Below are 13,920 nucleotides of genomic sequence, written 5' to 3'. Positions count from 1 at the left end.
GGTAAAAGCAATCTCAGGTCCAGCCTCTCCTCTCCTCAGCTCACAGCCATCCTTTCTCTCTCGGTCTCATCCGTCAGAAGGCCAGAGGAGGCAGGTCCCGGACTACCTGCTGTCTGCTACCAGCGCATACTGATTGTATTATCAAGAGCACTGGAACGGAACTTATAAACAGTGGCTGCGCCCCAATGTGTGATGGACTAGGATACTTTCTAAGAGTGATAGCTAGATATCCTTACACGAGGCAAAATAAATATCTACATCACAATTACACTATGCGCGATATCAGCCCTGAGCATATCGGACTGCTTCTTTTCTCCAATCACCAGATTCCTGCTGCAAGCTCTGGACCATTACACCGGATCTTCGCAGCTAGCTAGCTGCTACCGAGTGGCTATTGTGGCTACCGCCCTTGTCCAGAAGCATGCACCAGTTAGTCTCGAGCTAGGCCCATCTCCTGGCTAGCAAACAGAGTACACCAACTACAATACCTCTCTTGCCAATTTGGCCTGGACCCTTTGTCGACACGGAGCCCCGCCGATCCATCACGACTGGTCTGCTGATCTGCTTACATAATTCGGCCGATGTGCTCTCACCCGGCCTCTGCGTTGCGGATGTGGTGAAGATCCATCTGCTAGCCCCGGCCCGCTAGCTATCTCCCGCTCGCCTAGCGTAGTAAATCGACTACCGAACGGCTCCCTGTTCCATCGATTGCTGCTCATTGGACCCTATGATCACTCGGCTACACAGCTGGACCGTTCATTAACATGGACCTTCATTTTGTTTATCTGTCGACCCGAGCCCTCGAACTCAGTCCCTGTATGTAGCCAACTGTCCCTCTGCCCATTTATCGACATTACCCGTTGCTGTTGTCTTAGCTGTTTATTCGTTGTTGTCTCACCCGTTGTTGTCTTAGCTCTCCCAAACAACACCTGTGATTGCTTTAAGACGCTCTCTAATGTCTTTATGCCTTGTATACTGTTAACCTGTTAGTGAATAGGGGGCGCTGTTTTCACTTTGGGAAAAAATCGTGCCCAAATTAAACAGCCTCGTACTCTGTTCTAGATCATACAATATGCATATTATTATTACTATTGGATAGAAAACATTCTGAAGTTTCTAAAACTGTTTGAATTAAATCTGTGAGTAAAACAGAACTCATTTGGCAGCAAACTTCCAAACAGGAAGTGAAAATTCTGAAAATGGGGCTCCCAGTCAGGGCCTGCCTATTCAACTGGCTTATATTTATGGATCTGTATGCACTTCATACGCCTTCCACTAGATGTCAACAGGCAGTAGAATGTTGAATGGGGTGTCTAGCTTGATGTGAGACCGAATGAGAGCTTTTGGAGTGACAGGTCCGCTCTTTTGGCAGTATTCAACTGCGCACCAGGGAACCTCACATTGTCTTCTGAAATGCGTTAGGTATACACGACGAAATGCTCCAGCTCTGATTTTATTGGATACATATGAGAAAAACATCATAAAGTAGGATTTTCAACCGAGTTTGACCAGTTTATTCGACGTTTATTGGGACTTTTGGAATTTTTCGTTCCATGCGCAAAGATTTCTTGGACATGTGCACTCCACATGGCTAGCCAAAGTTGCTAATTCGACAGAAGAAATGGACATTCTAAAACAAAACAACGATTTATTCTGGAACTAGGACTCCTTGCACAACATTCTGATGGAAGATCATCAAACGTAAGAGAATATTTATGATGTTATTTCGTATTTTTGTGGTTTGTGTTGGCTCCAACAAGGCGGAGAATTGTTGGGCGCTGTCTCACAATATTGCATGCTGTACGTTGTACTAAAGTTATTTAAAAAAATCTAACACAGCGGTTGCATTAAGAACCAGTGTATCTTTCATTTGCTGTACAACATGTATTTTTTAGTAAAGTTTATGATGAGTTTTTTGGTTAGATTACGTGACTGTCCAAAATTTCTCCGGACAATTTGGTGCATCATGGCTACGTATTCACAATGTAAAACCACGATTTGTACCTCTAAATATGCAAATTTTCGATCAAAACATAAATGTATTGTATAATATGATGTTATAAGACTGTCATCTGATGAAGTTGTTCAAGGTTAGTGATTCATTTTATCTCTATTTGTGGGTTTTGTGAAAGCTATGTTGGCGGTGAATAAATGGCGTTGTGTGTTTGGCTATTGTGGTGAGCTAATATAAATATATATTGTGTTTTCGCTGTAAAACACTTTAAAAAATCAGAAATATTGGCTGGATTCACAAGATGTTTATCTTTCATTTGCTGTACAACATGTATTTTTCATAAATGTTTTATGATGAGTATTTATGTATTTCACGTTGCTCTCTGTTATTATTCTGGCTGTTTTGGTGCTATTTGTGATGGTGGCTGCAATGTAAAACTACGATTTATACCTCTAAATATGCACATTTTCGAACAAAACATAAATGTATTGTATAACATGATGTTATAAGATTGTCATCTGATGAAGTTGTTCAAAGGTTAGTGATTAATTTTATCTCTATTTGTGGGTTTTGTGAAAGCTATGTTGGCGGTGAATAAATGGCGTTGTGTGTTTGGCTATTGTGGTGAGCTAATATAAATATATATTGTGTTTTCGCTGTAAAACATTTTAAAAATCGGACATGTTGGCTGGATTCACAAGATGTTTATCTTTCATTTGCTGTATTGGACTTGTTAATGTGTGGAAGTTAAATATTTAAAAAATATATTTTTGAATTTCGCGCGCTGCGAAGGGATGCGGAATGTTGTGGGTGTTCCGCTAGCGGAACCCCGGGGCGAGAAAGGTTAAGGGCAGCTATCATTGTTGCATTTTACTGCGAAGCCCCTAGTCCTGCTCAACATGTTTCAGATAGCCCCCTTGTCCCACCCCCCACACATGCGGAAAACTAGCGCATCCAGAGATGCAACCACTCTCATTGTCACTCAATGCATAGGTTTACCCCCACTGTACTCACACCCTACCATACCCTTGTCTGTACACTATGCCCTGAATCTATCCTACCACGGCCAGAAATCTGCTCCTTTTATTCTCTGTTCCCAAAGCACTAGACGACCAGTTCTTATAGCCTTTAGCCGTACCCTCATCCTACTCCTCCTCTGGTGATATAGAGGTTAACCCAGGCCCTGTGTGTCCCCAGGCGCTCTCATTTGCTGACTTCTGCAACCGTAAAAGCCTTGGGTTCATGAATGTTAACATTAGAAGCCTCCTCCCTAAGATTGCTTTATTCACTGCTTTAGCACACTCCGCCAACACTGATGTCCTAGCCGTGTCTGAATCCTGGCTTAGGAAGGCCACCAAAAATTCAGAAATTTCCACATTTTCCGTCAAGACATAACTGCTAAAGGGGCCGAATGGCAATCTACTGTAGAGATAGCCTGAAGAGTTCTGTCATACTATCCAGGTCTATGCCCAAACAGTTTGAGCTTCTACTTTTAAAGATCCATCTCTCCAGAAATAAGTCCCTGTTGCCGCTTGTTATAGACCCTCCTCTGCTCCCAGCTGTGCCTTGTACACCATATGTGAATTGATTGCCCCCCATCTATCGTCAGAGTTCGTACTGCTACGTGACCTAAATTGGGATATGCTTAACACCCCAGCCGACCTACAAACTAAGCTAGCTGCCCTCAATCTCACACAAATTATCAAATAACCTACCAGGTACAACCCCAAATCCTTAAACATGGGCACCCTCATCCTGACCAGCTTGCCCTCTAAATACACCTCTGCTGTTTTCAACCAGGATCTCAGCGATGATTGCCTCATTGCCTGCATCCGTTATGGGTCCGCGGTCAAACGACCACCCCTCATCACTGTCAAACGCTCCCTAAAACACTTCCGAGAGCAGGCCTTTCGAATCGACCTGACCCGGGTATCCTGGAAGAATATTGACCTCATACCGTCAGGAGAGGACGCCTGGTTGTTCTTTAAAAGTGCTTTCCTCACCATCTTAAATAAGCATGCCCCTTTCAAAAAATGTAGAACTAAAAACAGATATAGCCCTTGGTTCACTCCAGAACTGACTGCCCTTGACCAGCACAAAAACCCCATGTGGCGTACTGCACTAGCATCGAATAGTCCCCGTGATATGCAACTTTTCAGGGAAGTCAGGAACCAATACACACAGTCAGTTAGGAAAGACAAGGCTAGCTTTTTCAAACAGAAATTTGCTTCCTGTAGCACTAATTCTGAAAAGTTTTGGGGCACTGTAAAGTCCATGGAGAATAAGAGCACCTCCTCCCAGCTGCCCAATGCACTGAGACTAGGAAACACTGTCACCACTGATAAATCCATGATAATCGAGAATTTCAATAAGCATTTCTCTACGGCTGGCCATGCTTTCCACCTGGCTACCCCAAACCCGACCTACAGCTCTACACCCTTCACAGCTCTGCACCCTTCACAGCAACTGGTCAGTCTTATATCTGGAGTATTTCCCCTGTCTTATCCGGTGTCCTGTGTGAATTTAAGTATGCCCTCTCTAATTCTTTCTTTCTTTCTCTCTCTCTCTCTCTCTCGATCGGAGGACCTGAGCCCTAGGACCACGCCTCAGGACTACCTGGTCTGATGACTCCTTGCTGTCCCCAGTCCACCTGGCCGTGCTGCTGCTCCAGTTTCAACTGTTCTGCCTGCGGTTACGGAAACCTGTAACCGGACCTGTTCACCGGACGTGCTACCTGTCCCAGACCTGCTATTTTGAACTCTCTATAGAGACAGTAGGAGCGGTAGAGATACTCTGAATGATCGGCTATGAAAAGCCAACTGACATTTACTGCTGAGGTGCTGACCTGTTGCACCCTCGACAACCACTGTGATTAGTATTATTATTTGACCCTGCTGGTCATCTATGAACATTTGAACATCTTGGCCATGTTCTGTTATAATCTCCACCCGGCACAGCCAGAAGAAGACTTGTCACGCCTCATAGCCTAGTTCCTCTCTAGGTTTCTTCCTACGTTCTGGCCTTCCTAGGGAGTTTTTCCTAGCCACCGTGCTTCTACACCTGCATTGCTTGCTGTTTGGGGTTTTAGGCTGGGTTTCTGTACAGCACTTTGAGATATCAGCTGATGTAAGAAGGGCTATATAAATACATTTGATTTTATTTACAAATTAGCCTCCAACACCCTACTCGGCAAATTGGATGCAGTCTATCACAGTGCCATCCGTTTTGTCACCAAAGCCCCATATACTACCCACCACTGCGACCTGTATGGCTGGTCCTCGCTACATATTCATCGCCAAACCCACTGGCTCCAGGTCATCTAGAAGTCTTTGCTAGGTATAGCTCTGCCTTATCTCAGCTCACTGGTCACCATAGCAATACCCACCCGTAGCACGCGCTCCAGCAGGTATATTTCACTGGTCACCCCCAAAGCCAACAACTCCTTTGGCTGCCTTTCTTTCCAGTTCTCTGCTGCCAATGACTCGAACGAATTGCAAAAATCACTGAAGTTGGAGACTCATATCACCCTCACTAACTTTAAGCGTCAGCTGTCAGAGCAGCTTACCGATCGCTGCAGCTGTACACAGCCCATCTGTAAATAGCCCATCCAACCAACTACCTACCTCATCCCCATATGTTTTAGTTTTTCTGCTCTTTTGCACACCAGTATTTCTACTTGCACATCCTCATCTGCACATACAGTGGGGAGAACAAGTATTTGATAACCTGCAATATCGACAGTGTTTCCTACTTACAAAGCATGTAGAGGTCTGTCATTTTTATCATAGGTACAATTCAACTGTGAGAGACAGAATCTAAAACAAAAATCCAGAAAATCACATTGTATGATTTTTAAGTAATTAATTTGCATTTTATTGCATGACATAAGTATTTGATCACCTACCAACCAGTAAGAACTTCGCCACTATTGGCTTATTTGTTGCCTTACCTCCTTACTTAATTTGCACACACTGTATACAGAGTTTTTCTATTGTGCTATTGACTGTACGTTTGTTTATCCCATGTGTAACTCTGTCATTGTTTTTGTCCCACTGCTTTGCTTTATCTTGGCCAGGCCGCAGTTGTAAATGAGAACTTGTTCTCAACTGGCTTACCTGGTTAAATAAAGGTGAAAAAATAAAATACTGTTGTGGAATATCATTTTCCTTTCTTATCTACTTGCCTGTTTTTGACTAATTGTATTTGGATATAGGTTGCATATTGTATTTGGAACACTCAAAGACAATGTCCTTGTGAATGTTTTATTAATCATAAAAACCATCATACAAACCTTCTTAGTCTCTGAAGGCAGAAGTTCAGGGGGAGGGCATGTAGTTGGCCCATTGTTTCCACATCACTGACTTTGCAATGCCCCCCTTTTCCTGGACTTATAAGGATGGACAGCAGGAGCAGGCTGGGCCACTTCAGTTACCACAGGTTCAGAGCTGCCACTGCCTGCAAGGTCATCCTTATAAAAATATTCACTGCTGTGCTTTTAACATTTGAACCAAAGTCTGCTTTCAAATGTCAGATAAACAATGTCACCATAAAAGAGCTATTTTCATTGTAAAAGCACTAAAATGAGCACTTAACTGTGTACGTTCAGTATGAGCCAACTTACTATAAAACAATAGAGGAAAGCAGAGGCAGGAAAATAGATTGAGAAGGATGACTGATCCAGTTTCACAAAGTGTGCCTGAAAAATTTAAAACACGCATCAGTAAAACTGCCATATTCGTTTTACTGCTTCAGTGAGGGTGCTTGGTGTAGGAGTGCATTATAAAACTGTCAAGTTTATACATTGTATTAACCTGAGACCTTCTGTTATTTCTGTACTTTGAACAAACTGAAGAAGTGAAAAGGTAACAGTAACAACCACTGCTTTGAGAGGATCCCTGTTCATTTGGTGTTCAGCTGGTATGACCTGTCCTTTTATCTAGACACTACTACTGCTGGTACATCCATTCAAGCCTTGCTACAGACGATTACTGCTGTGGAGTAATTATCTTCTCACAGGACTCACTTGGTCTGAAAACAAAGTAAAACTTTCTTACACATAGTTGGAGGCTAGGTAACCAAACAAAACAAGACAGGCAGCCAGCAGATAAAGTACTCAGGCAAGACTCCTTTCCAAACACGCAATTAGGAAGACAGCTATTTACTGTATGTTCCCTCTCCAAATGATTAATTATTGGTCAACAAACACACATTATCTCTACGCCACTTCTAGCAGCTTTGTTTTCCGCTCAGCAGCACGGTCTGAAAGCAAAGGAGAATCAAATGTTTAAATTGTCTGGGAAAGGCGTAAACAAACAGCTTCTCCTGCTACAAAATATTATCCACTTCAGAAAGTTCTCCTAAAGGGTACCGTGTGCTGGAGGCCTGCTGACAAAATGGAAGCCGTTTCTGAAGATAGCTACGCAAAGACACACTTGGCTGATTTATTTTTCTCCAATATTCCATATACAATCCCTTGAGAGGACACACAAAATATCAAAAGACATGTATTCCCATTCCTACCATGACAGCTCGGTATTGCCAATACTCTCATTTGAAATAAGGACTAGTTTTATGTAACGTGAATATTTCGTATTCAGTGAAAACTAGCACCAACCATGTTCATCAACATCTGACCTCACACTTGTTTTAGCAAAACATCAAGAACACAATATGGCAGAAACTGAGTGAAGAGGAAGAGCTGTAAGGAACATAGACTTCTCCCAATTATTGAGCATTTCACCCATATGATTTCACCTCTCTTTCTTATCATTAGTCTCAGATGGGGTCTGGGTGTGTCACAGGCGGACATCTGAGAACCATTAACTCCACTGCCAGCATCCACGCGTTCCCTCTGATTCAAGCCCACCAACCAGAGCACCAATGACCTGTGCTGGCCACATTTCCAAACCTACTTTATGAAAAGAACAGAGAAACTCCCTAAAAATATCAGCCTCCACAATGTAGCAGAGAGGAAAGGTAATCTACTTGATTGTGTTGACTCCTTGGCATACAGCTCCGTCACAGAATTGGATACTGTTGTGAACTGCAATTCACACATTTTGAGAATCATCTAGTCATCAGATCAGAACTCCCTTTTAAGCACTTTTCCCCTCAACTGCATTTATGCCCTGCGACCAGACCCTAGGCCTAGCCCCGTTTCTGATTAAGAAAAACAAACATCCAGCAGAAATCCACCTCAAACATCTGATCACCATGATTAGACTCCCACAGTCATTGTGCAACACCTGCTTTAGATCTGAAGGGTCATCTGAGGAGAGCTAACGTGTGGTGATTATGTGGATGTACATGGGTCTGTAGGTTCAATACAGACAGTGCTATGGGGAAATAGGGGAGAGGACAATGAGCCCCTCCAGGACAGGGCTGGTGGCTGGATTGATGGACCCACTACGGCGATGCAAGAGTATCGAGCTACACGATTAGTTTCAAGTTTTATTAGTCGTATGTAGAGGATACACATGGTATACACCATTCAAATAAATGCTTACGAGGCTCCTTCTCGACAATGCAACAACAATAAAAAAAATCAAGATAAGAATATGAAAATAAAGTAAAAATGGCTCAGTATAATATACAGTGCCAGTCAAAAGTTTGGACACTGACTCATTCAAGGGTTGGTTTTTATTTTTTACAATTTTCTACATTGTAGAATAATAGTGAAGACATCAAAACTATGAAATAACACATATGGAATCATGTGCTAACCAAAAAAAGTGTTAAAGAAATCAAAATATATTTTATATTTGAGATATTTCAAAGGAGCCACCCTTTGCCTTGATGACAGCTTTGCACACTCTTGGCATTCTCTCAACCAGCTTGACCTGGAATGCTTTTCCAACAGTCTTGAAAGAGTTATGTTGAGCACTTGTTGGCTGCTTGGCATCTTCCGTGGATCTGTTGGAGCGGTTGGAGAATTTTGGTGGGTCCAGTGTCCCTGGCATACTGGCATTGATATGGGCCATGACCAGCCTCTCAAAGCACTTCATTATGACAGGGGTGAGTGCAATGGGGAGATAGTCATTTGGGCATGTCATCTTGGTTTTCTTGGGCACTGGGAGGATGAAGAAAGTGGGGACTACAGCTTGGGACAGGGACAGTTTGAAGATGTCTGAGAAGACGCCCGCCAGCTGGTCAGCGAACACTCTGAAGACGTGGCCAGGGATGCCATCTGGGCCTGGGCTTAGTGGTTATTCACTCAAGGGTTTTCCTCATGTTAGCCTCGGAGAGCGAAAACACCTGGTCATCCAGAACAGTGAGAGCCTTCCTGAACGGTTCTGTATTTTCTGCCTTAAAGTGAGCATAAAATGGGTTAAGTTCTTTGGAGGGAGGCTACGGTGGGAACCACACAGCTTGATTTGCCTTTGTAGTCAGTGATAGCCTGTAGTCCTTACCACATGTGTCGCGAGTCTGAGTTGTCAAATATCGATTAAAGTTTGAGTTTGCATTGTCTTCTTGCGCCCCTAATGGATTTGCGGCGCTCTTACCTGCTTGCCCTGAGCCACCGAGTCATCAGGGTTCATTCTGCTGACACTGAATGCTGCAGTATGGGCTCTCATCATGGTACGAATTTCATTCTGGGTTTTTGGTTGGGGTATGTCCGGATTGTTATTGTGGGTACAACATCATCAACACATTTCGTAATGAAGCCTGTGATATTCCTGTGATATTCCTCAATGTTCGATGGATGAGTCTTGGTGGGATGAATCTTTGAACCTTTTCCAATCAATATTCTCAAAACAGTCCTGCAGCATTGAGTCTGCCTCCTCTGTCCAGCGATTAGGGATTCGAGCACATGAAGGATGCTGCCACGCTTAGTTAAGGACTCGTAGGCACACTATTTCATGCTTCACATCTGAAGGTTGCCATAGCAACACCATTTTGGGGCAATTCCCAGGTCAGGTGGCTTCTTTCAGCACCGTGCAGTGAGAAAACCCTTAAAGGCCTTTGCTGTGCAGTCAGACATTCACTCACAGCACAGGCCCAAGCAAAGACTAACAAAAGCCACTTAATATAATTCTTGACATGAGTCAATGGTCAGTGTTTCCTCTATATGCAAATCACTGCCATTTTTAAAAAAACATATAGAGCATGTACAAAACATTAAGAACACGTACTCTTTCCATAACATAGACGGACCAGGTAAATCCAGGTGAAAGCTATGATCCCTTATTGATGTCCCTTGTTAAATCCACTTGAATCAGTGTAGATGAAGGGGAGGACACAGGTTAAAAAACATTTGTAAGGCTTGAGACAATTGAGACATAGATTATGTACTGTATGTGTGCTATTCAGAAGGTGAATGGGTAAGATAAAAGATTTAAGTGCCTTTGAACGGGGTTGGTAGTAGGTGCCAGGCGCACCGGTTTGTGTAAAGAACCTCAACATTGCTGGGTTTTTCACGCTCAACTAGGGCTGGGTGGTATACTGTATTTTTTTAACGATATACCGGTATTGATGCACGGACTGGTTCGTTTTTTTACTTTACCTTCTATAACGGTATTTGAATGTTTGGTTTGTTAAATGTGATACGCCGTGTGTAACGTCCATTTTTATAGTTTACTTCGCCCCCTGTCATTCAAGGAGCACATTTGTTGTTCCTTGACCACGAGACACTTGCGTTCAGTCTGCATGGTCAATGCACCACAGGCAACAATGACAACGAGGCTGTTTTCACTTTGCTTCTTAATATAAATCCACTAGCTTTCTATAATTACAATATTAGTTTGTGTTTCTTACATCTGCAAACATCTAGTTTGTCTTTTCTTAGCAAGTTTGCCCTAAATCGTGTAAGCCGCTAATGCTGATTGCTAGTTAGCTGGCTAGTCAAAACAAACATAATTAGCTATGCAGCCTGATAACACCAGTGGTGTAGACCTAAAATCATTATGTTTGTGCAACAGTATCTTCTAAATCAAAGAGGAATACACAAAGCATGAATATGTTAGCATGAACTAGGTAAGATGAAAACATTAAAATGTAGCCAAAGATTATAGGATCCCCTAGAAAACACTTATCAACACTTCGGTTTCTACCCTAACTCCTCTCTGGCATTTTCCTTTGTTGTCATGTCAAACAACACCGTATTCAAAGTGCCCACTATTATATTCTAACTATAGAATTAGAATAATCATTCTATTTCCATGATTCCAACAGTTCACCCAAATCGCAATTGCAACATTTGGAGAAAAAAAAACTATGTAGTACTAAAAACAACATAAGATAGAAAAAAAACTAAGAAAAAATATTTATAAATAAGAAGAACACGAGAAATAAGCAAGCTATATACAGGGTCAGTTCCAATACCATATTTTGCAATGTGCGGGGATACTGGAGTGATAGAGGTAAGGTATAGACGTATAGGGGTAAGGTGACTAGGCATCAACATATGATAAACAGAGTAGCAGCAACATACTGTATATGATGACCGTATGTGAGTGTGTATGCGTGTGTAGAGTCAGTATAAATATGTGCATGTTATGTGTGAGTAAATGTGTGTGTGTGTGTGTGTGTGTGTGTGTAGAGTCCTGTGAGTGTGCATAGAGACAGTGTATCCATTTTGTTAGCTATTTAGCAGTCTTATGGCTTGGGGATAGAAGCTGTTGAGGAGCCTGTTGGTGTCAGACTTGATGCACCGGTATCGCTTGCCATGCAGAAGCAGAGAGAACAGTCTATGGCCTGGGTGGCTGGAGTCTAACGATTTCCGGGCCTTTCTTTTACACCGCCTGATATAGAAGTCCTGGATGGCAGAGAGCTAGGCCCCAGTGATGTACTGGGCTGTCCGCAACACCCTCTGTAGGGCCATGTGATCGAGGGCGGTGCTGTTGCCAAGATGCTGTCAATGGTGAAGCTGTCAAAGGTTTTGAGGATTTGAGGACCCATGCCAAACCTTTTCAACCTCCTGAGGGGGAAGAGGCGTTGTCGCTCCTTATTTACGACTGTGCGTGGAACATTTTAAGTAATGCGTGACCACGCAGTTGTGGGTGAACAGGGAGTACAGGAGGGGACTAAGCACCCACCTCTGTGGGACCCCCGTGTTGAGGATCAGCGTGGCGGAGGCGATGTTGCCTACCCTCATCACCTAGGGTCGGCCCGTCAGGAAGTACAGGATCCAGTTGCAGAGGGAAGTGTTCAGTCCCAGGGTCCTAAGTTTGGTGACGAGCTTGGGAGGGGACAATGGTGTTCAATACTGAGCTGTAAATGAACAGCAACTAAGGTATTAATCTTATCTAGGTGGGTGAGGGCAATTAAGTGCAATTGAGGTTGCATCGTCTATAGATCTGTTGGGGCGGTATGCAAATTGGAGTGGGTCTCGGGTATTAAGGATGATGGAGTTGATGTGTGCCATAACCATCCTTTCAAAGCACTTCATGATTATAGATGTGAGTGCAACAGGGCTGTAGTCTTTTTGGCATGAAGCCTCAGTTCTTGGGAACAGGGATGATGGTGGTCAGCTTTAGGGATGTGGGGAATACAGACTAGAACAAGGAGAGATCGAAAATGACCGTGAATATGCCTGCCAGCTGTTCTGCTCATGCTCTGAGAACGCGCCCTGGAATACCGTGCTAGTGTTGACCTGATTAAAGACAAGATCACCCAGTCCTCTGGGTCGCTGAGGGCCCTCATGCACAGCACAGTGTTGTTATTGTTGAAGCGTGCATAAAATGCATTGAGTTCGTCTGGTAGAGAGGCATCGTTGGGCAGATCATGGCTGTGTCTTCCTTTGTAATCCATATTGGACTGTAGCCCCTGCCACATGCGACAGGTGTCAGAGCCTATGTAATATCATTTCACCTTATTCCTATATTGTCATTTTGCCCATTTGATGACTCTGCAGGGGTCGAAGCGGGACTTCTTGTACTTGTTCCTGTCCTCAGCCATAGCCTCAGGGTTGTCTGTATATATATGTATGCCCCAGGAAGACCCCAACTGCTGATTTCCCTTGATAAGAGAGAAAATACCAAAGCCTTACCTTATTGCTGAATCATAAAATGGCCAAGGATTTTAGCAGGTTTTTACAGCTGGAAAGAAACAAAGACTCAGTAAGCTACAGGAAGGAAATATGCACGGCTGACAATGTAATGTTGCTGAAGAACACATTCTCCTACTAAAAGACAACCCATAACCATTCCAAAAGAGCCATAATTGTCTCAAAACATACACTTAATGATCAAGCAAAGCAGTGAGTGGTTTATCTTCAGTGCATTCTTAGATGACACAGTAACATAAAATGGAAAAGTAATTACTATATACACTACCGGTCAAACGTTTTAGAACACCTACTCATTCAAGGGTTTTTCTTTATTTTTACTATTTTCTACATTGTAGAATGATAGTGAAGACAACAAAACTATGAAATAACACATATGTAGTGACCCAAATGAAAATATATTTTATATTTGAGATTCTTCAAATAGTCACCCTTTGCCTTGACAAAAGCTTTGCACACTCTTGGGATTCTCTCAACCAGCTTCATGAGGTAGTCACCTGGAATGCATTTCAATTAACAGGTGTGCCTTCTTCAAAGTTAATTTGTGGAATTTATTTCCATCTTAATGCATTTGTGCCAATCAGTTGTGTTGTGACAAGGTGTGGGGGGGGGGGTAATACAGAATATAGCCCTATTTGGTAAAAGACCAAGTCCATATTATGGCAAGAACAGCTCAAATAAGCAAAGAGAAACGGCAGTCAGTCGTTACTTTAAGACATGAAGGTCAGTCAATACGGAACATTTCAAGAACTTTAACATTTCTTCAAGGGCATTCGCAAAAACCATCAAGCCCTATGATGAAACTGGCTCTCATGACCCAGAGTTACCTCTGCTGCAGAGGATAAGTTCGTTAGATATTTCAGCCCAAATAAATGCTTCACAGAGTTCAAGTAACAGACACATCTCAACATCAACTGTTCAGAGAAGACTGTGCAAAGAAACCACTACTAAAGGACACCAA

General features: G+C 42.9%; 1 protein-coding gene across 5 annotated transcripts in view; it reads right to left on the bottom strand.

The window, feature by feature from the left end:
• LOC139539931 (talin-2-like) overlaps nt 1-13,920 on the bottom strand; it is a 148,918-nt gene that overhangs the window by 104,999 nt on the left and 29,999 nt on the right. For 3 of the 5 annotated variants that reach the window (XM_071343342.1, XM_071343347.1, XM_071343343.1), the window contains exon 2: nt 12,942-12,990. The exons of the other annotated variants lie outside the window; for them this stretch is intronic. The gene's annotated coding sequence lies outside the window, so the exon portion shown is untranslated. The remainder of the gene's footprint in view (nt 1-12,941; nt 12,991-13,920) is intronic. 5 annotated transcript variants of the gene reach the window in all.

The sequence above is a fragment of the Salvelinus alpinus genome, chromosome 15, assembly GCF_045679555.1.
Source record: "Salvelinus alpinus chromosome 15, SLU_Salpinus.1, whole genome shotgun sequence".
NCBI lineage: Eukaryota > Metazoa > Chordata > Actinopteri > Salmoniformes > Salmonidae > Salvelinus > Salvelinus alpinus.
Note: the sequence above shows the minus strand (reverse complement) of the source record. Positions and strands in the feature narration are given on the sequence as shown.